We start from the raw sequence: 26,908 nt of genomic DNA, 5'->3' as shown, positions 1-26,908 counted from the left end.
TTCTTTCTTTCTTTCTTTTCTTTCTTTCTTCTTTCTCTCTTTCTTTCTTTCTTCATAACCTGTTACTCCCAGTACAGCAGTAAACTTTATGAAGGCAGGGATTTTTGTTTTGTTCACTACTGTATCCTCCAGTGCCTAGATAGGCCTAGCATGTGGTAGGTGCTCAAATATCTGTGAACGAATAAAAATGTTAAGGAGCAAGCGATCACCCACAGCACTTCTCAATAAAGTCTTTTTAGTTTCTTAGTCTCTTTTGCTCTACAACCCTTCAGGCCCCTCCTCTCATCCTAGTCATTAGGCCAGAGAACTCTGACCTCAGGGATCTGTGGGTTCCTCTCCCAGACCCATATTCATCAGGGGTCTGTGGGGTGAGAATTCAGTACCCACCAGTCTCCATACCCACACTCAGACCATCTGAGTCACCTAGAAGGGAATGAGGAATCACACATGATCACAGCCAAGAGACCAGATATTCCCAAACTCCTGCTTTGCAATAGGATAGTACCAGTGCAGCTTATAGAAATTCAGGTTCCCAGGCACACCTTGAGATATTACTTTAGCATTTCTAGAGTGGGCGCAGGAATGTTCATATATATTTTTTTAAGATTTATTTATTATTTATATACTTTATTTATTTTTGGATGTGTCCGGTCTCAGTTGTGGCATGCAGGCTCTTCCTTGCGGTGCACGGGCTCCCCTCTAGTTGTGGCACGAGGGTTTTCTCTTCTCTAGTTGAGGCGCTCGAGCTCAGTAGTTGTGGCACGCGGGCTTAATTGCCCGGAGGCATGTGGGATCTTAGTTCCCTGACCAGGCATCGAATCCACATCCCCTGCATTGTAAGGAGGATTCTTTACCACTGGATCACCAGGGAAGTCCCAGAATGTGCATTTAAAAAAAATTAATTAATAATTAATTAATTAATTTTTGGCTGCGTTGGGTCTTTGTTGCTGCACGTGGGCTTTCTTTTTTCTAGTTGCAGCGAGCAGGGGCTACTCTTCAATGCGGTGCGCAGGCCTCTCATTGCAGTGGCTTCTCTTGTTGCGGAGCACGGGCTCTAGGTGCGCGGGCTTCATTAGTTGTGGCACGTGGGCTCAGTAGTTGTGGCGCACGGGCTTAGTTGCTCTGCGGCATGTGGGATCTTCCCAGACCAGGGCTCAAACCCGTGTCCCCTGCATTGGCAGGCAGATTCTTAACCACTGCAGCACCAGGGAAGCCCAAAATGTGCATTTTTAACCACCACATGTGTGATCCTGATTAGGGACCATACTTTGAAAAGCAGTGCAGTTCATCCTGTGCATATTACACAGCTAGGCAAATAGGTCCAGAGAGGAAAAAGGATTTTCCTGAGACCAAAGGTTAGAATTCCAAAATCCTGCCCTGGAGTTCAGTACTCACCAGTAAACCCCAAGTGAAGGACCTCTAGCTTTTGGTTAAGAAGTGTTTTGAACACCTGCTATGTACAAGCTAGGGACACACATTCAGTCACTCATTAATTCAATAGATGTGTTGAGTGCCTCCATGCTAATGCTGGGAGCTAGGGGATTCATTTATTAATACATGCATTCGGGCAGTGTTTTGAGGGTTTGCAATGTGCCAGACCCTGAGCTGGGCATTGAGGATAGTGAGGTGACAAGGAACAACATGAGGCCCATGTCCTTGAGTCCTCACAGGCTAGCAGAGACCAGCCTGGAGTCTGGCCCTCTCCCCTTGCCTCCATCCCCACACTGTCGCAGCTCCCACCCTACAAGGAGGCAGGAAGGAGGCTGAAGCTGGTGCAGGCAGGGAGGACTGAGCTGGCCACAGGGACCTTACCCCTATCTCTCTGTCTTCCCACTTCCTCCCTACCTGTGACCCCCAGGCCTGCTGATTTTGTGTTTGACTGAAGGGCAGGGATTGCTGAACCTGCTGGGCGAGTCCCTTGAGTCAGAGGCGATTCAGGTGGGTGGGCAGGTGGGCAGGAGGGCAAGCAGGCAGAGGCAGAGCCAGTGGCCCTGGGACAGTGGCTCTGACTGTGTGTGTGTGTGGTGACTGACAGGGCTGCCGGGCACCCATGACCTACAAGTGAGGCTCAGCTTTCGAGGTGAGGTTTGCTCACCCCATCCCTAGGCATCTCTACAGCCTGTCCCCTTTCTCCCCAAGCCCCATGTCTCCAACTCTCTGCTTCCCTCCCTCCCTGTTTTCTTTTTTCTTTTTTTTTTTTTTTGCAGTACGCGGGCCTCTCACTGTTGTGGCCTCTCCTGTTGCGGAGTACAGGCTCCGGACGCGCAGGCTCAGCGGCCATGGCTCACGGGCCCAGCCGCTCCGTGGCATGTGAGATCTTCCCGGACCGGGCCATGAACCCACGTCCCCTGCATCGGCAGGCGGACTCTCAACCATTGCGCCACCAGGGAAGCCCTGTCCCTCCCTATCTTCTATGTCTCTTTAAGGGTGAGTCCAGGGGGATTAGACCCTGGGCCAAGGATGAATGGAGGGATGATTTTTTTGTGTGCGTGGGGAGGAGCTGATAAATGACTAGATTCAATTCTGAGCAGGTTTTATCCAGAAAACAAGGAGAATTCACTGTGGTCAAGAAGCAAATATCGGTGAGGTCAGTGGGGTTGGATTCTGGATGGGGAGAAGCTGATCTGTGCCCCATCTGAGTCCATCCTTGGTTTGGGAGGTTTATTCCTGGCTTTGGGAGGTATAGTCTCAGGAGGTGGGGCTGATTTCTAGATAGAGAGGTTAGACTCAGTTTGGGCAAGTCAGAATCAAGACTGGGGGGGATTAGTTCTTGATTGGTAGTTAGCCCCAGATCAGCCCTAGTTTGGGAGGGTTGGTTCCAGGTTTAGGAGATCAGTCCTAGAGTTAGCTCTCAGTTTTTAGGGTTGGCTCCTATTTCAGGCTTGGGAATAGGCTCTGGATTAGGGGTCAGTGTCAGCCCAGCATTGGGTGTCACAGGGCTCCTCCTATTCCCAGCTGTTCCGTTGGCCACACTATGGGGCTCCACTGGCTGGGGAGTGACTGTCTGTACAGGTGGCCAACTGCAGCCGTGTGTTCAGCCCCAGGTGAGCAGGCCTGGGGAGCCAAGGATGCAAGTAGGGGTAGAGGGTGGCTTGCGACCATTCTCCTGGGTCATTCTTCTGCTTCATGCCACACCCCCAGGTCTCTGGGGATGCTGGTGATATCCCTGCAGCAGCTACAGACTGCAGGGCATTTGGTGCTTCAGGAGGCCCTAGTGGATGAGAATCTGCGCTTGTCCCCGGTGAGTTCCGTCAGCCCCCAGCCTGCCACCCCCAAGCCTGAGAGTCCCTCTAGATAGAGGGCTCCGTTTCTCCGAGGGGAAAACCCAGACCCAGACAGGAGTGGTAACAAGGCCCCTGAGCCAGGGCGCCTTTCATTACAGCCCCCAGGCCAAGATTCAGGTTCAGCTCTGAGGGCCAGGGTTGTGTGGCAAGGGGAGAAGATAAGGAGCTCCGTGCTGCTCCCTGACCCTGTACCAGGCGCAGCTCCTGTGGGGGACGAAGATGAACCTGGCTGGATCTTCCTGGTGTTTCATGGAAGGGCAGTACAGCCTGGTAGAAATGAACCTGGGTTCAAATCTTGAGTCCACCACTTCCCAGCTGAGAACTTGGACAAATTATTCAGCTTCTCTAGGCTGTTTCCTCACTTACCTTATGTGGAGTTGTACAAAATGTCCAGCTTTTCATTCAGTCTGTTGTCATTCGCTGAGCTCTGATTATAAGCCAAGTGCAGTGCTGAGCAATGACGATTGAGTGGTGACCAAAACCAGATAAGGACTTGCCCTCTTAGAGCTCCATATCTGAAGAGAGAGGCAAACATTAAACAAATATTCACACAAATAAATAGATGGGAACAAAAAAAAAAAAAAAAAGGAAAAATCTGGACTTCCTTCCTTGGTGGTCCAATGGTTAAGATTCTGCACTTCCAAGGCAGGGGGCCTGGATTCGATCCCTGGTCCACATGCTGCTCGGTGAGGCCAAAAAAACCCCAAACAAACAAATCTAAGGACCTGGCAAGCTCCAGCATTTAGAGGGAGGGTCAAGGAGGAGGCCTCAGCCAAGGACTTGGTTGTTGGTCACTTTTCTGTCCTCATCTTACTCAACCTTTCAGTATCAGTGGACACAGTTGACCCCACCCTCCTTCTTGAAAGACTCTGGTGTTGATTTCCATACCCTTGGTTTTCCTTCGGCTTCCCTGGCCATTCCTTCTCATCTCTTTTGCTCGCTCTCTATCTTCTTTACCTCTGAATGCTCCAAATGTTCATATGGGTATGTCTTAGGGCTTCATTGTAAGGCTCTCTTCTCTGTCTACATTCTCTATGTCTCCAAAAGAGCAACCAACTTTAATCCAGTTTAATTCCTTGCTTGATTTTCTATAAGGTGCAATTAAACTCTTTCCATTTTCACTTTACTGAAATTATTTTACTACTAAAATTATTCTTTGGCAGGGAACTTTCAATGAAAGATTTGTTCAAATCATATTTCATTTTTTTAAAAAAACAGCATTATTATTTATTTATTAAAAAATTTTTTTTTCTCTTTTGGCTGCATGGCATGCAGGATCTTAGTTCCCCAACCAGGGATTGAACCCATGCCCCCTGCAGTGGAAGCACAGAGTCTTAACCACTGGACCGCCAGGGAAGTCCCTGTATTTCACTTGTCAAGAAGATTTTTTTTTCTTCTGTCAATTTTTAATCAATAGCAAATGTTAATAAGTGCAGTTTTTATTTATTATTTGTTTATTTATATATCTGGCTGAGCTGGGTCTTAGTTGTGGCATGCAGGATCTTCCTTGCCGCGTGTGAGATCTTCATTGTGGCATGCAGGATTTTTTTTTTTTTTTTTAGTTGTGGCATGTGGGATCTTTAGTTGCGGCATGAGAGATCTAGTTCCCTGACCAGGGATTGAACCCGGGCCCTCTGTATTGGGAACACGGAATCTTAACCACTGGACTACCAGGGAAGTCCCAATAAGTGCAGTTTTGTTTTCTTTTAATTGAGGTATAATTGACATTTAAATAGGTGCAGTTTTGACTCTTGTCAGTTTTATTTTGTGTTATTTTATTTCAGATTATTTCTGCCAATAGAAGTCTTGGAGCAAAGAGCATTAGTAAGTTAAAAAGATAAGCTCTGGGAGCAGTATTAGGTGAAAAATCCTTGGAGTCACTTATTTTGTATATTTTTGAAAATTTCCATAATAAAAAGCTAAGACATCATTAGGGGTCAAAAAGGGACCAAAATATCATGTTTCAAAAATCATTTTACTTTACCTGACAAATATTTTTTGAGCATCTATTAGGTGCCAGGCCCTGAGGTTACAGTGGTAATCAAAATGAAGTCCCCGCCATGCCTTACTTTCTTTTTTTTTTTAACGTATTTTTAAAAATAAATTTATTTATTTTTATTTTTGGCTGCATTGGGTCTTCGTTGCTGTGCGCAGGCTTTCTCTAGTTGTGGTGAGCAGGGGCTACTCTTTGTTGTGGTGTGCGGACTTATTGTGGAGCTCGGGCTCTAGGCTCGTGGGCTTAGTGGTTGTGGATCACGGGCTCCAGAGTGTATGCTCAGTAGTTGTAGCACATGGACTTAGTTGCTCTGCGGCATGTGGAATCTCCCCGGACAAGGGCTCAAACCCGTGTATCCTGCATTGGCAGGCGGATTCTTAACCATTGCGCCACCAGGGAAGCCCTTCATGTTCATTTCTGATTTTAGGTATTTATATATTGTCTTTTTTATTCTTTGTCAGTCTAGCTAAAGACTCATCAATTTTGTTGATTTTTCCAAAGAACCAACTTCTGGTTTCATTGATTCTTTTGTTTTTCTATTCTCCAGTTTATTTTTCTCCAGTCTAATCTTTATTTACTTCCTTCTGCTAGCTTTGGGTTTAGTTTTCTCTTCTTTTTCTAATTCCTCAGGGTATATAGTTTGGTTATTGACTTGAGATCTTTCTTCTTTTTTTTTTATAAATTTATTTATTTATTTGTTTTTATTTTTGGCTGTGTTGGGTCTTCGTTGCTGCGCATGGGCTTTCTCTAGTTGAGGCAAGCAGGGGAAACCCTTTGTTGCAGTAGGTGGGCTTCTCTTTGTCGTGGCTTCCCTTGTTGCAGAGCACAGGCTCTAGAGCGCAGGCTCAGTAGTTGTGGCACGTGGGCTTAGTTGCTCTGCAACATGTGGGATTTTCCTGGGCTAGGGATCGAAACCGTGTCCCCTGTATTGGCAGGCAGATTCTTAACCACTGTGCTACCAGGGAAGACCCTCCTTCTTCTTTTTATGTAGGCATTTATAGCTACAAATTTTCCTCTGAGCCCTCTTTGCTGCATATCATAAGTTTTGCTATGTTACATTTTCATTTTCATTCACCTATAAGTATTTTCTAATTTCCTTTGTGATTTCTTCTTTGATGCAGTGTTTAAGAGTGTGTTGTTTAATTTCCACACATTTGTGAACTTTCTAGTTTTCTTTCTATAATTGATCTGTAGCTTCATTCCACTTTGGTCAAAAAAAGATACTTTGTATGATTTCAATCTTTTAAAATGCATTATACTTGTTCTGTCACCTATATGGTCTATCCTGGAGAATGTTCTATGTGCATTTGAGAAGAATGTGTATTCTGCTGTTGTTGGATGCAGTGTTTATATATCTCTGTTAGGTCTAGTTGGTTTATAATGTTGTTCAAGTCCTCTGGTTCCTTAATGATCTTCTGTATAGGTGTTCTATCCACTATTGAAAGTGGTATATTGCAGCCTCCAATCACATTTTTTTTTTTTTCGGTACACAGGCTTCTCACTGTTGTGGCCTCTCCCGTTGTGGAGCACAGGCTCCGGATGCGCAGGCTCAGCAGCCATGGCTCGTGGGCCCAGCCGATCCGCGGCATGTGGGAACTTCCCGGACCGGGGCACAAACCCGTGTCCCCTGCATCAGCAGGCAGACTCTCAACCACTGCGCCATCAGGGAAGCCCCACATTTTTTAATTCAATTATTTCCATCTGGCTCCAGTTTTCTTTTTTTTTTTTTTTTTGTGGTATGCAGGCCTCTCCCTGTTGTGGCCTCTCTCGTTGCGGAGCACAGGCTCCGGACGCGCAGGCTCAGCGGCCATGGCTCACGGGCCCAGCCGCTCCGTGACATGTGGGATCTTCCCGGACCGGGGCACGAACCTGTGTCCCCTGCATCGGCAGGCGGACTCTCAACCACTGTGCCACCAGGGAAGCCCTCCAGTTTTCTTATGTTTGTTGAAATTATCCATTTTAAACTCTGTACTTTTCCCACTAGATCCTTTAGAATTTTTATCACAGTTATTTTAATATCACTGTCTAATAATTCCAACATTTGGGTTATCTGTGGGTCTACTTCTATTGATTATTCATGTCTTGACCATGGGTCACATTTTTTGCTTTTCCTATTCTTATAATTTTTCATTATGTGCCTGGAGTTTTGTATAAAAGAACAGTAGAAGCTAAAATAAATAATATCTCCAGAGAATTTTGATGAAGTCTACTTTAACTAATTTTTCTTTTACATTTATTGTTTTCTGTTACCTGTGTAAGAAAATTTTACTACCTCCAAGCCACAAAGATATTCTCCTATGCTTTTAGGAGAATAAAGATAGTTTCCTAAAAGTTTTATGGTTTTAGATTTTACATTTGGTTCTCTGACTGTTCTCAAGTTAGTCTTTGCATATGGTGTAACATATGGGTCAAAATCCTATTTTTAAAATATGGACATTGAGATAGTCTAGCACCATATGTTGAAAAGATTTCTTTTTCCTGTTGAGCTGCTTTGGCTTTTTAATTGAAAATCAAGAGGCTGTATAAGTTCCTCTGTTGAATTTTTCATTTCAATCATTGCACATTTTTTTTGCTTTGTTTTTCTTTTTTAAAATTAATTAATTAATTATTTTTGACTGCGTTGGGTCTTTGTTGCTGCACGTGGGTTTTCTCTAGTTGTGGTGAGTGGGTGCTACACTTCGTTGTGGTGCATGGACTTCTCATTGTGGTGGCTTCTCTTATTGATGAGCACCAGCTCTAGGCATGTGGGCTTCAGTAGTTGTGACACGGGCTCAGTAGCTGTGGCTCGCAGGCTTTAGAGCGCAGGCTCAGTAGCTGCGGTGCACGAGCTTAGTTGCTCTGCAGCATGTGGGATCTTCCTGGACCAGGGCTCGAACCCCTGTCCCCTGCATTGGCAGGAGGATTCTTTTTTTTTTTTTTTTTTTTTAGATGTTGGGGGTAGGAGTTTATTAATTAATTTATTTATTTTTGCTGTGTTGGCTCTTTGTTTCTGTGTGAGGGCTTTCTCTAGTTGTGGCAAGCGGGGGCCACTCTTCATCGCGGTGCGCGGTCCTCTCACTATCGCGACCTCTCTTGTGGCGGAGCATAGGCTCCAGACACGCAGGCTAAGTAGTTGTGGCTCACGGGCCCAGTTGCTCCGCGGCATGTGGGCTCTTCCCAGACCAGGGCTCGAACCCGTGTCCCCTGCATTAGCAGGCAGATTCTCAACCACTGCGCCACCAGGGAAGTCCGGCAGGAGGATTCTTAACCATTGCGCCACCACAGAAGTCCCTGCACTTTTTATTTCTGTAAGTTCTATTTTTTTCAAATCCGCTGTGTTATTTTTCACTGTTTATTATTCCCAGTAAGTATTTATCAGGTTTGTCTTTTGTTTCATTTAAGAATAGTAAGCAGAGCTGTTTTTATAATGTCAGATGATTCCAGTAGTCGGTTTTGGGGGGTTTGTTTTCACTCTCTGTTTCTGCTGATACTTCCTCATTGTTGTTTCCTTCTGTGCTTAGTTGCTTTAAACTGTGAGCTATTCATTATAGTTTCCTCAAAAAATTATTTGTGGGACTTCTTTGAGTCCTGGAATAAAGGTACATTCTTCCAGATAACATATGACTTTCCTTCTGCCCTTGATCACCTTAAACTGAAATTTGATGTTTAGCAACACCCAGGCCCAGTGAAAAAAATTGGCTTGTGGTTATTCTTTTCAGGGACAATTTCCAACTTCCACTACACTCAGCCAGACAACTCTCTTTGTTGATCACTGGATGTGAGAAAGTGGAGCAGGTTCAGTTATGGTTTATCTTTATCCTGAAGGTGTGATTCCCTGAGGTTCTAGTTTTTAGGGAGGGAAGATATCTCTCATGAGACTCCTGCTCTGAATGGTATCTGAGCTCTTTATATTGTTTTTACTCACTGTCAGGTCATGAAAAGCTCAGGGTTGACAGGTTTGGGAAATGCCCTTGTGGCAAAAGTTGCTGAAATGCTCTGTTAACTTCTCTGGATTCCTATCTTCATTCAGGGCTTGGTATGATAATTCTTCATTCTTATTATCTCACCGCTGCCTTTAATAAATATTTAAAAATATTTTATCAAGTCATTCTGGGCTTCCCTGGTGGCGCAGTGGTTGAGAGTCCGCCTGCCGATGCAGGGGACACGGGTTCGTGCCCCGGTCTGGGAAGATCCCACATGCCGCGGAGCGGTTGGGCCCGTGAGCCATGGCCGTTGAGCCTGCGCGTCCGGAGCCTGTGCTCCGCAATGGGAGAGGCCACAACAGTGAGAGGCCCGCATACAGAAAAAAAAAAAAAATTTTATTAAGTCATTTTAGTTGGTTTTAGTGAGAGGTAGGTTTTTTTTTGTTTTTTTTTTTTGTTTTTTTTTTTTGCAGTATGCGGGTCTCTCACTCTTGTGGCCTCTCCCATTGCGGAGCACAGGCTCCGGATGCGCAGGCTCAGCGGCCATGGCTCACGGGCCCAGCTGCTCCACGGCATGTGGGATCTTCCCGGACCGGGGCACGAACCCGTGTCCCCTGCATTGGCAGGCGGACTCTCAACCACTGCACCACCAAGGAAGCCCAGGTCTTAATTCCTAGCTCATGGTATTACTGGAGATGGAAGTCAGGCATGATGATTTTTTTTTTATAATTTTTAAAAATATTTATTTTATTGAAGTATAATTGATTTACAATGTGTTAATTTCTGCTGTACAGCAAAGGGATTCATATATATATATACATATATTCAGATATGATTGATATATATATATATTCTTTTTCATATTCTTTTCCATTATGGTTTATCACGGGATACTCAATATAGTTCCCCATGCTGTACAGTAAAACCTTGTTGTGTATCCATTCTATATATAATAGTTTGCATCTGCTAATCCCGAACTCCCAATCCATCTCTCCCCTAACCCCCCATCCCCTTGGCAACCACAAGTCTGTTCTCTATGTCTGTGAGTCTGTTTATGTTTCATAAATAAGTTTATTTGTGCAGTATTTTAGATTCCACATAAAGGTGATATCATATGGTATTTGTCTTTCTCTTTCTGACTTACTTCACTTAGTATGATAATCTCTAGGTCCATCCGTGTTGCTGCAAATGGCATTATTTCATTCTTTTTTATGGCTGAGTAGTATTCCATTGTATATATATATCACATCTTCTTTATCCATTCATCTGTTGATGGACATTTAGGTTGCTTCCATGTCTTGGCTATTGTGAATAGTGCTATTGTGAACATTGGGGTACATGTATCCTTTTGAATTAGAGTTTTGTCTGGATATATGCCCAGGAGTGGAAGTGCTGGATCATATGGCAACTCTATTTTTAGTTTTTGAGGAACCTCCATACTGTTCTCCATAGTGGCTTCACCAATTTACATTCCCACCAACAGCATAGGAGGGTTCCCTTTTCTCCACACCCTCTCCAGCACCTGTTATTTGTAGATTATTTTAATGATGGCCATTCTGACTGGTGTGAGGTGGTACCTCATCGTAATTTTGATTTGCATTTCTCTAATAATAGCGATGTTTGAGCATTTTTTCATGTGCCTGTTGGCCATCTGTATGTCTTTTTTAGAGAAATGTCTATTTAGGTCTTCTGCCCATTGGGTTATTTGTTGTTTTTTGTTGTTGAGTTGTATGGTCTGTTTATATATTTTGGAAAGTAAGCCCTTGTTGGTCGCATCATTTGCAAATATTTTCTCCCAGTCTGTTGGTTGTCTTTTCATTTTGTTTGTGGTTTCCTTTGCTGTACAAAAGCTTGTAAGTTTGATTAGGTCCCATTTGTTTATTTTTGCTTTTATTTCTATTTCCTTGGGAGACTGACCTAAGAAAACATTGGTACAATTTATGTCAGAGAATGTTTTGCCTATGTTCTCTTCTAGGAGTTTTATGGTGTCCTGTCTTATATTTAAGTCTTTAAGCCATTTTGAGTTTATTTTTGTGTATGGTGTAACTTTATTGATTTACAAGGCATGATGATTTTATTTTATTTTTTTATTTTATTTTTATTTTTTTATTTTTATTTTTTAAAGAAGATGTTGGGGGTAGGAGTTTATTAATTAATTTATTTATTTTTGCTGTGTTGGGTCTTCGTTTCTGTGCGAGGGCTATCTCTAGTTGTGGCAAGCAGGGGCCACTCTTCATCACGGTGCACGGGCCTCTTACTGTCGCGGCCTCTCTTGTTGCAGAGCACAGGCTCCACACGCGCAGGCTCAGTAGTTGTGGCTCTCGGGCCTAGCTGCTCCGCGGCATGTGGGATCCTCCCAGACCAGGGCGGCATGATGATTTTAAATAGGGGAAGGAGAGGGTCAGCTTTGGAGTGATCAGTTCTAGCTATTGTTTGTTTGCTTACTCAATGATATTTGAAGTCCTATTTTATGCCAGGCTCTGTATGAGACCCTGGGGATCCACCCCTGTCATGTTTCTTGCCCTTTTGGGGCTTATGTTCTGGTGAGGGAGACAGACTATGCATCTGAAATGCATGAGAAAAATAATGATGATCTGTAGGTATTGCTAAAGGAGATGTTATAGAAGCTAAGGGGTCAGGGGAGAACCAGCTTACATAAGGTGGTCAGGGAAGACTTCTCTGCAGAGACAGCATTTAAACTGAGACCCAGAGGATGGGAGCAAGCCAGCCATTCATGAGAGAATGAGTTGGAAGGGAAGACTGAAGACAGGAAGACTGTCTCAGTTGTCTGGACAAGAGTGGACTGTGTTGATCTAAGAGAGTGAGGAAGGGGGACATTGGCAGGACTTGGTGATTAGATGTTGGAGGAGAAGGCTGACACCAGCTCAGGTACTTAGCTGATGTGAATGGGCACACAGTGGGGATCACTGGGGAGAGATCAGGTTGAGAGGAGGGAAAAGTAAGGAAATCAGGCTGACACAGACTCCAACATGGTGAACCCTGAAGACCTTATGCTAAATGAAAAAAAAGTCAGTCACAAAAGGACAAATGATTCCACTCATATGAGGTACCCAGGGTAGTCAAATTCATAGAGAGAAAGTAGAGTGGTGATTGTCAGGACTGGGAGAGGGAAATGGAAAGTTAGTTAGGGTTTTTTGTTTTTTTCATTTTCTTTTTTTTTTTTTTCTTTTTTTTTTTTTTAGGCAAGGCTTTCTTGGGGCCCCTGCTGCAGCAGGGGGCAGTGACAACAAATAACAGTTTTCCTTGCCGGCTCGCTCCCCAAAGCGGGGCGAGCTTGTTCCTTATATGGGGTGAGAGTAGGGGTGTGTCTAAGGGTCGGGACGGAGGAGTGGCTTAGGTGTTTTGCCCACCCCTTAGGTGGTGTGGTGTGCAGGGGGCATGCTCAGTACGCTGCTTTTGCTCACGACCCCCCTGCTTTTGCTCCAGGCTCTTCAAAAGTGCTAGTTGGGCTTTTTGGTCTCTTTGTGTTTAATGGATACAGAGTGTCAGTTTTGCCGTGAAGAAAGTTCTGGAGTGGGCGGTAGTGATGGCTACTGAGCCTTCGCTCTGGAGCCTGTGCTCCGCAACAAGAGAAGCCACCACAATGAGAAGCCCGCGCACCACAATGAAGAGTAGCCCCCGCTTGCAGCAACTAGACAAAGCCCACATGCAGCAACAAAGACCCAAGGCAGCCAAAAAAAAAAAAAAAAAGTGAATGTCATACTGAACTGTACACTTAACAGTGGTTGAGAGATGGTAAATTTTACGTTATGTGTATTTTAACACAATTAAAAAAAAAGAGAGAGACCAGAAAATAAAAGTCACGTTGGACTTTTGAGTCTGATGTGGCCTGTGGAGCATCCACAGGGGAGAGATGTCCAGGAGGCAGGTGGCCAGATGGATCTGGGGTTGAGGGGGAAGTCAGGGCTGGAGATGGACTTTGGTCCATCCATCCAGTGGCAGCTGTGGGAGCAGGTGATCTCAACTCCAGATTCACCTCCGTAACCCAGTTCTCTGCCTGCAGCCCCAGCAATCCCTCCTGGATGTGCTGGTCTGGATGCTCAGTGGGCGGCGCCATGTGGCCTGGGCCCAGATCCCCGCCCAAGGTGTGCTGTTCTCTGTGGTGGAGGAGAAACAAGGCTGGGACTGTGGGAAGATCCAGAGTCTGCTGCTCACAGAGAGGGGTCCCGGGGGCGAGGGTGCTGGGACTAGAATGGGCTGAGGCTCATAGGGCAGCACAGACATTGGGGTGAAGCCATGTGGTGCATAACAGGGGTCCCCAAACTATTTATTTATTGGTTTATAATTTTTGGCGACGCCGTGCTGCATGTGGGATCTTAGTTCCCTGACCAGGGATTGAACCCGTGCCCTCAGCAGTGAAAGTGCGGAGTCCTAACCACTGGACTGCCAGAGAATTCCCTCTAAGCTATTTTTTTAAATTAAGTTTCCGGTCAAAAATTTTTAAATTTTAATTTTTTTCAATTAAAAAAAAGTTTTAATTAAAAATTTTTTTCACTTTTAAAATTGTTTTAAAATTATTATCTTTTAAAGTGTACCAAACTCTTTTTAATTATCCAAAGTGCCAAAAGGAGATTGTGCCTTTACCCAGGTGAACTTTGATGTGAGATAAACCCCAAATATTGTCATCTCTGCTCCTGAACTGGCCCTTTTGCTGACTAGGCTCTGACAGATGAGCAGGGTTATGAAAATGGGAGTGTGACTAATTAGTTCCTTATAAGTGCAGCTGATTTGGAGGCAAAAGATTTGTAAATGAGGTGTCCCTGGGAGAGACACCAGCAGGGGTCCCTAGTGGTGGGAAGCTGTGACCACAGGGGTAAGGGACAGGGAATCTAAACGTGTTGGGGATGAGGGGACAGATGGGTGCGGGTGGGGTAGGGGAGAGCAAGCTCAGAGCATAGTTTTGGGGTCTGGGGTCTGGGCTATAGGACGTGGCAGTGTTGGGGCAGGAGGGATAGGGAATGAGAGGGAGTTTAAGGGTGATGGGGCATCGGCTGGAGGGCATGAAGAGGGTGGGGCACAAGGAGCACTCTTTGGATTAGGGATCTGGTGATGCAGAGAGTAGGGGCCTGCCTTGGAGGAGCAAGATGGTTGGCCTAGCTGGGGTAATAAGAGGTGGTCCCTAACATGCTTCCTCCCCGCAGCAGGCACCTGGGGCAGCCGCTGGTGAGGTCCGTGCCAAGCTGGAGCTCTTCCTGGGGCTGGAGCTGGGCAAGCAAGCCAAGGCCTGCATCTCAGAGCTCCCCCTGCACCTGCTGCCTGAGCCCTTGGCTGGGCTGCCCCTCAGCCTGGACTGGGACCGTGAGTGTGGGGCGTGGGGCAGGCGGGCCCAGTTCTCCATTTGCCTGAGGTGTGGGGCTAGATGCTCAGCTGGGGGTTCGGATCGGAGGGGTCTGGGGTCAGGGACTCCAGGGGTCCATGAGCTAACATGACCCCTTCCTTCTCTCCACCCCAGACTTCAGCTACTTCCAGCTCCGGGCTCACTTGTACCAGGCCCGAGGTGTGCTGGCAGCAGATGACAGTGGACTCTCGGACCCCTTTGCTCGAGTCCTCATCTCTACCCAGTGCCAGACCACACGGGTGAAGGCTGGGCTGGGATGTTGGTGGAGGGGCCCTGGGAGACAAGGCGGGATGGAGGCTGAGCTTTTTCCAAGACCCTAAGTCTCTCTTCCTGCCTTGGATTTTCAGGACAGGATCTTGGATCAGACTGCCCTGATTTAGGGGGTGGCGTAGAACCAGAGGGTCTTAGGGGTGAGGAGTTCTTCTGACGACTGCTGTTGCCTCCTTCCCTGCATCCCCTCAAGGTCCTGGAGCAGACGCTGAGCCCTCTGTAGGATGAACTCGTGGTGTTTGATCAGTTAATCGTGGACGGGAAGAGGGAGCACCTGCAGGAGGAGCCCCCACTAGTGATCGTCAGTGTCTGTGACCACAATAAGTTTGTGAGTGTGGCCTGGGCTCCACCTGGGTTCCCACCCCCAAGGATCCCCTCTTCTTGTCTTGATGTGCCCTCCCCGGGTTGCTGAGCCTCTTCTACTTCTGTCTTCACTGCCCTGCTCCCCGAAGGGCCCCTCTGTGTTCCTGGGCAGGACACTGGCCGCCCCGAGGGTAAAGCTGATGGAGGACCCTTACCAGCGTCCTGAGTTGCAGTTCTTCCCCCTGAGGAAGGGGCCCCCGGGCAGCCCGGGAGCTCATCGCCACCTTTTGAACTCATTTAACTGGACTACAGTAGCCGACTTGAGGTCAGAGTGCTGTGGTCTAGCTGGCACACACCGTGGATCGCTTCTGCTATTTGTTTAGGTCATCCAGCTCCAGGGATGTGATGATGTCCCAGGGTTACCTCTCCAACTCCCTTACCCCCAGAGAATGCAGGCTGCAGGTCTGTCCTGGGACCGCCTGACTCCAGGTAACACTTGAAGTAGACCTACCCTAGGTTCACCTTGCCAGGCCTCCAACCCCAGAGAACCCAAGCCCGGGTTGACCCTCATGCCTCAGACACCCATCCTCCTTGCTGTACATGGCTGTTTCCTGAGACACCCCCCTCCCATCAATCCAGCCTTGCCAGGTTCCTCTGGTTTTATATTTCACCAGCAGTCCTCCATTTCTTTTCCCCGAGCCTAGGCTTTCCCTCCTTTGGCCTGATTCCTCTTTGACCTCTGATCTCTTGTTCCCTTCAGCCCTCAGTACCTAGTGATGTGGAGCCCCAGGACCTGACCTCCCTGGTTGAGCCCCTCTCTGGACACCTATCCCTGCCACCGCACATGCGCCTGGTGCTTAGGGAGTTCCATGTTGAGGTAGCACCAGGCACTTATCCCCCTCCCTTCCCTACACCTGGGTGTCCTTCAGTCAGGTACAGGCCCCTGAATCTCCCACTTCCCAATCCCAGGTACTGTCTGGGGTCTGAGGGCCTTGGCCGTGTGCATCTGTTTGAGGTGGAACAGCCCCAGGTTGTGCTGGAGGTGGCCGGTCAGCAAGTGGAGTCCGAGGTCCTGACCAGTTACCGTGAGAACTCCAATTTCACTGAGCTCGTCAGGCATCTGATAGTGGTGAGGACATGGGCTGGAGGCCAGAAGTGCTGGGCTGAGAAATGAAAGAGGGCAGGGGGATGGTGAATTCCCAGCTGGTTATATTACATTAACCCAGGGGTCACCAAACTTTCTATAAAGGGCCAAATAGTAAATACTTTAGGCTTTGTGGGCCATACAGTCTCAGTTGCAATTACTCAACTCTGCCATCATAGCATGTAAACATCCATAGGCGACAAGGAAATGAATGAGTATGGCAGTTCCAATAAAACTTTATTTACAAAAACTGGCAGCAGGCCAGATTTGGTTTACAGGCAATAATTGGCTGATCCCTGGATTAATTCATGAACTGGTTGTGCACTATTGGCTCTATTGATTAAGTGGATTAGCCAAAAGTCATGAATTGTGAGTCCAAAGGAATCTGAGACACCAGGGGCTATGAAGACAAATACATTCTTTGTTTAATTTGTAATTACTGTACTCTAGTATGGGCTTTGGAGTCAACTTCTGGCAATGTCACTCAGGAGCTTGTCAAATCACTTGTCTGACCTGAGCTTTAGTTTTTCTCTTTGTTTGTTTGTTTAAAAAAGGGACGAAAGGGTGCTATAAGGAGCCAATGAGAGAAAGGATCTTGGTGAAAGGGCTTTGTAAACTGAAGAGTGCTGTGCCGGGGCAAGGCGGGGACTGGGACAAAGCACAGTGGTTCCCGACTGCAAGGGGGAGCACAGCAACAGCAACAACAAAAACCCCACACTATTTCATGACTGTTTCACATGCAGCAGTTTTCAGTTTGAAAACTTCATTGTACTATAAGATGATGAAACTGAAAGCACTTTGCTCACTGAACTTCTAGGGGGTGTTCATCTCATTTCCCATTTCATAGTGCAAGTTGAGGAAAACACCCCTCTCTCCACTGTGCACCTGAAAAGAATGTGAATGCTTCTGTTGTTGGGTGGAGGGTTCTATATCAGATACCAGTCAGGTCAAGTTGGGTTGATAGTATTATTCAAGCCTTCCTAAAAAAAGCCTCCTTGGGAATTTTATGTCTAGTTGTTCTATCCATTATTGAGAATATGGTATTGAAGATTCCAACTTTTGTTGAATTGTTTGTTTCTCCCTTTATTTTTTTGTCTTTTTTTACTTGTATTTTCAGTTTTTGTTGTTAGGTGCATATATATTTCTAATTGTTATAGCTTCCTATGAATCGATCTGTTTATCATTATAAAATGTCCTTGTTTGTCTCTAGTTTGTCTCTCTTTTTTGTCTTAAAGACTATTTGTCTGATAATATAGCTACTCCAGTTCTCTATGGTTAGTATTTGCATGACATATGTTTCCCCATCCTTTTACTTTCAACCTATATGTATCTCACAAAAGAGCATCTCTTAAACAGCATGTATTTGCTTTTTTTTTTAATCCAGTTGACAATCTCTGTCTTTGAACTGTTTAATACAGTCACATTTGATGTTATTATTGATATGGTTGGATTTACATTTGCCACTTTGCTATTTGTTTTCTATAAGTCATATTTTTCGTTCTTCCTTTACTGCCTTCTTTTGTATTACATAGATATTTGTTAGTATACTGCTTTAATTCCTTAGTTGATATTTACTTAGTATTTGCTCTAGGGATTACAGTATGCATACTGATTTTTCACAATCTATTTCAGATTAATACTAATTTAGTTCCAGTAAAATAGAAATACTTTTCTCCATTATAGCTCCATTCATTTCTTCCCCCTTTTGTGCTGTAACTGTCACATATACGTAAAATAAAGCCAACAATACAGTATTATAACTGTTGTCCCCGCCCCCTGCTTAGGATCCATTGATAGATATAGAATTTCTGGATTAAAGGGCATACATAGTTTTATGGGTCTAAATGTATATTAGCAAACTGAGCATTGGTCCTTTACATAATGATAATAACAACAACAACCTCATATTTCTGATGGCGCTTTGTAGGTTCCAAAGTACTTTTGTACTGTTATGTCATTTGATACAATAGCCTTTCCAGTCCAGGATTGTGTCCCCTTTTTAGCTGGGAAATGGGTTCAGAAAGCAATGACTCACCAGAGATGACTCAGTGAGGCTGTGAGCTTTGAATGCATATTTAGCTACACTGTTTTCTCATCTATCTCTGCTGCTGCCTTTCCTCCCCCCGCAGTCTGCAGAGACACAAGTCCTCTCTCCCTACCCCCAGGACTTGCCAGAGCAGCCTTATCTGCAGCCCCCCTCAGCATCCTGGTGATTGAGCGCTGGGCCTTTTGGCCGCACAGTGCTCGTGGGTTCCCACATTGTCCCCCATATGCTGAGATTCACACTCCAGGGTCAGGAGGATCCCCCTGAGGAGGAAGGAGAGGAGGAGACAGGGGACCTGGTGCCCAAGGTACCTCAAGGTAAGGCGCTTTCCCCTTAGGGGCCAGCAGACAGAAGTCCATCTTGTTTCTGGCTGAGATGGCTCCAGGGGACCCTCCAGTGGAGCACTGAGTCTGACTTCTACTTACCTGACCTTCTCCTGGTGTCTTTTATCCCCTCTCAGAACAGAGGTCCTGGGATCCCTTCTTGGCTGAAGTGGGGATACCCAGGCGGCTCCTAAAGGTGATGGAGTATGGGGGATGGGTGGAGAAGGGACTGGCGGGGCTTGGGGTGGTGCTAGCTTAGAGGCACTGAGTTCTTGCTCCCTCAGGCTCCTCTGAAGAAGCTCCCTCTGGGAGGCCTCCTGAATCAAGGCCCAGAGCTGGAGGAGGACATCCCAGATCCTGAAGAGCTCGACTGGTGGTCCAAGTACTATGCATCTCTACAGGAGCTCCAGGAGCCGGTGGGAGCAGAACAGGGTTCTGGGGGTTGAGGGGCTGGAGACAGAGGAGGGTAAATGGTAAGAAGAAGGACCTCATCAAACATGGAGCTCTACAGGTTTTCAGAACTCTTTGTTACAGCCATCTTTTCTCATCTTCACAACAATTTGAGAAGCTGGGGATTATTAACTCCATTATCTAGAGCTGTGTTGTCCAACAGAAATATCGTGTGAGCCACATAATGTAATTTTAACTTTTGTAGTAGCCACATCAAAAAAAAGTAAAAGGAAACAGATGAAAATGATTTTAATAATATATTTTATTTAACCTAGTATATCTACAGTATCATTTCAAGAAGTAACCATCATAAACAATTAATAGTGAGATTTTTTTAATGAATAGATTTTATTTATTTATTTATTTATTTGTGGCTGTGTTGGGTCTTTGTTGCTGCGCGTGGGCTTTCTCCAGTTGCAGTGAGCGGGGGCTATTCTTTGTTGCGGTACGAGGGCTTCTCATTGTGGTGGCTTCTCTTGCTGCGCAGCATGGGCTCTAGGCACATGGGCTTCAGTAGTTGTGGTGCACGGGCTTCACTAGTTGTGGCTCATGGGCTCTAGAGCGTGGGCTCAGTAGTTGTGGTGCACAGGCTTAGTTGCTCCACAGCATGTGGGGTCTTCCCGGACCAGGAATCGAACCCGTGTCCCCTGCATTGGCAGGTGGATTCTTTAACCACTGTGCCACCAGGGAAACTCAATAATGAGATATTTTATAGTCTTATTTTATACTAGTCTGTAAAATCTGGTACGTAGTTTATACTTCCAGTACCTCTCAGTTTGGACCAGATGCATTTCAAGTGCTCAATAGCCACATGTACCTGGTGGTTACATATCAGGACTATATGATAAACTAAGGCTTTGAAAATGCAAGTGGCTTACCCAGCTGGAACTTGAGCTAAAGTTTTCCAACTCCCTATCCTGGAAAAGGGGTAGATTAAGGAGGTAAAGGGTAGGGAAGAATCTTTGACCTGCGCTTTGATTTCACACCAACTTTGATGAGGATGAAATGGATGATGCTGGGGATTCAGGTAAGAGATTGGCTTTCTTGTTTTTCCTCTTTCTGTCTCCCTCCCTAGCCCCACACCAGTATTTCTAACGGGTCATTTCTGCTGTTCCCAGATGGGGGCAATCTCCTTTCTGTGGATGGGGAAGCCCAAGACCAGGGTAAGGCTGAAGTCAAGGTTCTGTGTCCCAGAAAAAAGCAATCGCCACTCTGAAGGTAACTGGGTGTTGGAAGAGGGGATTCTGCTCGGATTCTGGACATCGAGCTGTCACCGAGGCCCTCGCCTGTCAGACTTACAACAGCTCCCTGGAAGAAGAGTTTAACCACTTTGAAGATTGGCTGAACGTGTTTCCCCTGTATCGAGGACAAGGGGGTCAGGATGGAGATGGAGAAGAAGAAGGGTCTGGAAACCTTGTGGGCAAGTTCAAGGTATGTTTGGGGAAGGAATGGGGGACCAGGGAGCACAAGTGGGGATGCAGGAAGGCTGTCTTACCAGTGTTTTTTCTGCTCCATACCCCCCCATCCCACCCAGGGCTCCTACCTCATTTACCCTGAATCAGAGGCAGTGTCCTTCTCTGATCCCCAGATCTCCAGGGGGATCCCACAGAATCGGCCCATCAAGCTCCTAGTCAGAGTATATGTTGTAAAGGTGAGCATCCATTGGCCTGGCATGCCTCTAACTCCGGCAAAGGTAATGTACACAAAACCTACAGGCTGAAGGGATCAGAGTCCAGCTTTTTCATTTTTCAGATGGGAAATCTTAGGCACAAACGTAAGAGACTTCACAGGGTTACACATCTTGCTCACAGCAGAACCTGAATTTAGAGCTTAGATCCCCTAATTCCTTATTTGTAGTTCTAGTCTCATAGAATGGGGAGTATAATTCCAGGAAGAGCACAACTCTGTAAAGCTTTGTGATGGCCTGTCATCAGATACCTTTGTACAGGTCCTCCCATTGCTGCAGTCTTCATACAGTGCTCAACAGGGCCCTGAAGTTGCCTTAAAGGCATCTCAGGGAGTGAGAGGAATGAGTGGGTTGCGACCCCTTCACTCCCGGCAGAGAGCAGATGCTGTACTTTCATCTAGTTTAAATATAGGCATTCTGACTAAGATGTAATTTAAAGAAACATTCTGTGGCATGCTTCTACCATAATGTAAGCATCCTAGTGCATACATTAGATAGTAGACATCATCTGGACCTTCTACTTCTAGCAACATTGCAGACCAGATGGTCTGAAATAAATTCTTGATATAATAGATCTAGAAATGCTAGATAAACAATCTTTTAAACAAATGCTAAGCTCATAAGAAAGGGAATTCCCGATGGGCCAAAATGAGGAAACAGCAGGAATCCCTGAACAAGCCCTGAAGTCAGATTCTCTTGAGAGGATTTGTCCATACCTGGACCCCAAGCCTTAGGTTCTAATATCTAATAGCCTATACAAGGTGGGAGACACAACCAAGACCCTTGCATGAAGCAGCACCCAGGAAGGGCTCTACTCTCAGTGAAAGGTGGGCAAGAGGAAGCCCACCCACTGGGAAAGAAGCCTGTAAGGTAAATGGTCTATCTCAGCCTCTGTTCCAATTGGGGGAAATAGAAAAAATGTCTTCCCTGAGGATTTACTATTAGAGTTTTGCCCTCACATTGATTTAAGACTTGAATTTTTATTATCTCAAAGTTGAGAGATTGGCTTAAAGTAGTCCCAAATCAGGCTTCACAGACTTCCCTAGATTTAGGTAACCAAATTTGGGTTCACAATCCTGAATTATAAAATATATAAGAAAACAATCTCAGGTGTGCAGGCTTCTCATTGCGGAGAGGAGTTACAAACCTGGATCCCAGGTCCTCAAGGGCACCCATCCCTGCCCCTGTGCCCAAGTACGTTCATATGCTGGATCCAACTGAGGCACATTCCTTTTCTGCCGCAGGGATGGCTACAGTGCCTGGCGTGACGCATTTCGGCCTTCGCAGATCCTGGCGGTGCTGTGCCTACCCTGTGGCCTCCCCCCACCTGAATACCGAGCCGGGGCTGTCAAGGTGGGCAGCAAACTCTTTCTGACACTGCCAGAGACCCTGCCTCCAGGTACCAGCCCCTCTCCACAGCCCAGAGGGAGCAAGATGGAAGAACAAAGTACAGGGGGACCCTCGTGCCCAGCCTAGTGTGCCCCACAAAGAGCCCGCCTCCCTCTGCAAGCAGAGGAGGTGAGTTTTGGCTGAGTAAGGATGATAGTGGAGAGAAAATGGTCTTTGTTGTTGAGTGTGAGATCTCCAGGGAGCCCTAGTGAACCCCTCAAGAGCCATAGCTAATTGGGGACACAGGGGTCCCATACAACATAAAATATGGATGCAGAATTTAGCTCATGCTTCATATATGGCCAGTGGTCTGTTCTCTAAACAAGGTCTGCGCAAAGGCCACAAAGCCTCCAATCCCACTGTCCCCCTGACTGCTGGCTTTTCACTGGCAGAAGTTGTTAAAGCTTTCTGTGCACTGTGGACTTGCCCTCCCAGCCCATGGGTTTGTCCAATGCAGCAGCTGCCTCAGCCTAGAGTGTCTATTGAGGGCAGGGGGAGGAAGGGAGGAGAGATGGGAACTGTGCGGAACCCAAGCTCACACACCTCTTGTTGCAGGTAGTGGGGACTCCAAGGTGGCAAGTGAGGTCCCTGAGGAGGCTCAGGCATTTCTGGTGCTGTGGAGCTGGCAGGAGACGCCTGGGCTTGGGATCCAGCTGGTACCTGAGCATGTAGAAACACGGCCCCTCTACCATCGCCACAGCCCAGAGCTGCTGCAGTTGAAGGAGGGCTCAGCACCCAACCCCGGAACCCCAGGACTCCCACCTGGTCCTGGACCTGGGCCCCCAGGATGCCCTTTCTCCAAGACCTCCACCTGGGCACTGCCACTTCTGACTTTGGCTCCTGATCCTGGTCCCCAGCATCCCCACTCCAGTCTTGGACTTCCATCCTGGACCCCACACCCACACCCTGGACGCTGGTTCTGAAGGATCCCCACCCCTGGGCCACCAAGGCTCAGACCTGGTACTCCCAACCTGACCTCTACCCCAGATTCCCAGGATCTGGACCTGGGAACACTAGATCTTATTTTTGATCTCAACCTTCCACTTCTGGGGCCTCATCTCTGAACCCTCAGGCTAACCTCAACCCTGGAATTCCCAGTTCAGACTCCACCTTCATCCTCATACCCCAGGATCTGCCCTCTTGACCCCAGCTCTTCTCTCCACCTGGGGCGAGGCACAGCCTCTGGCCACAGGGCTGTTGGCGGAGGTGGGACCCAGCAAGACCCTTTAGCCTCTTCCTGTGCCCCCAGGGATCCCTTCACGTGTGGACTGACATCTTCCCCCGGATGTGCCTGCCCCACCTCCAGTTGACATCAAGGCTCGGCAGCCAATCAGGTAAGAGAGAGTCCTGGTCCGTCCTCCCATGGGGTGGGCACATCTTGGACAGCCCACATCTTGGACAAGGGGGCTCTGAAAACCTGTGCAAGGGCCCCCATGAAGCAGGCAGAGCTGATCCAGGCTTCAGATAGGTGAGCCATTAAATTCCCTTTTTTTTTTTTCAAAAGCCACTGTGAGTTGGGTGTCTGTCACTTGCAACTGACACAGTCCAAATACCAGTTAACCCCCCTTTGACCTGAGCTACTCTGAGTGGAGGGTGTGTGCACTTCAGATGTCAGCAATCTGTCACTTTCTACCTCTGGGCTCTGCTTTCCTTGGTGTCACTCTCATGGAGACTTACACAGTCTGGGGTCAGAGTGGCTTTTAACAGTGGAGGTTTACATCTTACTAACCAGACTACTTGAGCAGGTAAAAAAAAACACATCTTTCCCAGTTAGAGCAAAAGTCTCGAGCTGACTCTTATTGGACCAGCTTGGGTCAAATGCTGATTCCTGAACCAATCTTTGTGATCAGGGAGCTGTAATGCATTGACTGGCCAGTCCTGGGTGATGTCGTAGGTGATATACCCACCTCTGGAGCCAGAGAGGGGTTGGTCCGCCCCACCAGGATCACACAGACTGACAGTAGTCGGGGTGGAGTGGGAGTCACCAACAGAAAATCAGAGTGCTGTCAACAAGTGAGGGGAAATTGATACGGGGCAAAAGAAAACAATAGATATCCAGGAAACCTCATGACAGACAAGGACAGGGCTATTTGGGGTAGGATCAAGAATGTCACAGCCCTTCTGTCCCCCAGGGGCTGTGTGCTGTCATCCCCACTTGGTGTCTCTCTGCAGACTGTCTCTCTCTGCTTGCACAGCACTTTGGCTTGTGGTGGCTCCAGCTCTGCATCTGATGCTTTTTGAGTCAACCTTTCAGGGTCTTGATTCCAAATTTATGGGCGGGAGAAGCCCACTGGCCCAGCTTGGGTCAGCAGACCATTCCTGGTGCCACCGGGGGTGGGTGGGGGTGGTCAGTGATACCGGGGCTCTCCCTTCGAGGGACCACAGACATCCTGATCACCCGGCTGGGCACACATCAGGTGCTCAATGCATGTCAGTGGCTCTGGCCCAGGTCCTTCCTGCAGCCCCTCCCAGGACCCCTCTCGAGAGTCTGAAAACCCTCCCCCAGTACATCCCTCAGCTATGAGCTCAGAGTCATCATCTGGAACACAGAGAATGTAGTTCTGGATGATGCAAACCCACTCACTGGAGAGATGTCGAGTGACATCTATGTGAAAAGGTAGGCCTACAGGCCGAGCGGACACATGGCTGTGCACTAAGGTGAGATTTCGAACAGGGGCTTGGGCCCTGGGCTGAGCCAGAGCCCTGTCCCCTAAGCCCTCGATGGCACCTGGAGCTGGGTGGAGGGACCAGTCTGGTGGTGAGTGGAGGGGCGGGCTAGGTGAGGAGCCGGTTTCTGGCCTTCATCCAGCACAGATGCCCATCCCCTCCGCCTGCACCTTTCCCCTGGCTCCAGCCGGGCGAAGGGGCTAGAGCCAGACAAGCAGGAGACAGACGTTCACTTCAACTCTCTGACGGGAGGGAACTTCAACGGGCGCTTCGTGTTCCACTTTGACTACCTGACCGCCGAGCGAGAGGTGAGCGTCCGTTGCCGGCCTGGACCCTTCGCCCTGGAGGAAGCTGAGTTCCGGCAGCCGTCTGTGCTGGTCCTGCAGGTCTGGGACCATGACTGCATCTCCGCCAACGAACGACTTCCTTGCTCCTGCTTAGCTGCCCTCCTCCCTCAACCCCTGGCCCCGGTCCCCTCTCCCCTGGGTTCCCTACTCTACCCCAATCCTCAAGCCTGGATTTCAGACTCTAGGTCTGCTTTCTGGCCTAATTACTGAGCGTATTCAGCTCTGAGCACCATAACCTCCATTTCCACCCAAATCTCCCACTCAATCCTCTAATTTGACCTGAGCTCGGGTTACACTGGACTCCGACTCCATGGCCTTTAGGCCCTGCTTTTGGCGGTCTGGTCCCATCCTTGGGCCCTGTATCATCAGGGTCTGACAACCTGCTGACATTTGGGCTGTGGTGTGTGGTCCATAGCTGTGGCCTGACCGCCACATTCTAACACTGGATGCCCCGATTTACAATCCCGCTGTGCTGCCCCTCCCCCAAGATGCTCTCAGCCATCTTGTCACTTTCTACCTCTGGGCTCCGCTTTCCTTGGTGTCACTCTCAGGGAGGGGAGGTTGGTTCAGATAGACCTTGAGCTCCTGCCTAACCCAGAGAGCTCTGGACCTGCAGGATCCCTGGAGCTGCAGCTACCGGACATGGTGCGAGGGGCCTGGGGCCCCGAGCTCTGCTCCGTGTGGCTGGTCCGGGATGGGGCCAGGCCAAGGTGTCATCTGTCTCGCTGCTGCCGCTTGCGGGACTGGTGGCCTGTAGTGAAGCTGCGGGCGCCGGAGGCTCAGGCTGGCAAGAAGAAGAGGAAGAAGAGGAGGAAGGGCCGCCAGAAGACTTAAGAGTTCGCGGACTCAGGAGGCAACGTCTACATCCTCACGGTGGGTGCGGCCAGGCCAGGAACCGGGCCAGGCAGGGGCCAGGCCTGAGCCGGCCTAAGAACTTGGCTTCCTTCGCCCCTTTTCCAGGGGAAGGTGGAGGCAGAGTTTGAGCTGCTGACCGTGGAGGAGGCTTTTCCAGTGGGAAAGAGGCGCAAGGAACCGGAACCCTCGGAGAAGCCCAAGGGTGCGGGCGGTGTGGTGCAGGAGGCGGGGCCACAGCCTGGGGGAGGGGGGAGGGGGCAGCCGGGGGGCTTCCTCATCATTCCGACACCACCTGCTTCCCGCAGCCCCCCCAAAACCTCCTTCAACTGGTTTGTGAACCTGCTGAAGACCTCCGTCTTCTTCGTCTGGCGCCGGTGCTGGCGCATCCTGCTGCTGCTGGCGGCGCTGATCACTGTCTTCCTCCTGCTCGTCTTCTACACCAGGCCTGGCCTGATCAGCCAGGTCACCGTCCGCCCCCTCCACCACCCCTGACTGACCTTGGACACTGATCCCGTCACGCCAGCTCCTCAACTCCTGCCCCTGGTGTCCCTCCCAACAGGAACCATCCTGGCGTTCCCTGCTTTCTCTGTGTAAACCTTACGGGGTATCCACCCTGTCCCCTGAACACATGCTGCAGATAATAAATGACACTGGGGCAGAGAAGAGATGTGTTCTTGGGTGGCCTCGGGTGCATGAATGCACAGGATGGGAGGCTGCCCACGTGGCCCTGCTGCTGGGAAGAACAGGGCCCCGCGGGGGGTCACAGCCGAGGAGCCCTGGCCACCGAGGTGTCAGGCCCTCGAGCAGCCTGCCTGCTGCACCTGCTCCAGCCGGCGGCTGGGTCCCTCTCACCCCAACTGCTGTGGCTTCTGCTGCTCCATGGCAGCT

General features: G+C 48.1%; 1 pseudogene across 1 annotated transcript; it reads left to right on the top strand.

The window, feature by feature from the left end:
• The first annotated feature begins 150 nt into the window (after nt 1–150).
• LOC307063112 (fer-1-like protein 4) lies at nt 151–26,675 on the top strand (annotated as a pseudogene). Its single transcript has 26 exons — nt 151–155; nt 1,951–2,080; nt 2,532–2,587; nt 2,956–3,044; nt 3,142–3,241; nt 13,207–13,359; nt 14,348–14,501; nt 14,656–14,780; nt 15,005–15,139; nt 15,264–15,439; nt 15,875–16,243; nt 18,424–18,619; nt 18,763–18,821; nt 18,910–19,041; nt 20,060–20,102; nt 20,194–20,293; nt 20,369–20,506; nt 20,610–20,726; nt 21,042–21,190; nt 22,007–22,161; nt 22,707–22,866; nt 23,382–23,485; nt 24,670–24,768; nt 25,006–25,244; nt 25,782–26,038; nt 26,126–26,675. The product of its transcript is annotated as a fer-1-like protein 4 (transcript).
• The last annotated feature ends 233 nt before the right edge of the window (nt 26,676–26,908 follow it).

The sequence above is a fragment of the Hyperoodon ampullatus genome (assembly GCF_949752795.1).
Source record: "Hyperoodon ampullatus genome assembly, chromosome: 14".
Lineage (NCBI taxonomy): Eukaryota > Metazoa > Chordata > Mammalia > Artiodactyla > Ziphiidae > Hyperoodon > Hyperoodon ampullatus.
The sequence above is the reverse complement of the archived record's forward strand: the minus strand, read 5'-3'. Positions and strand labels throughout refer to the sequence as shown.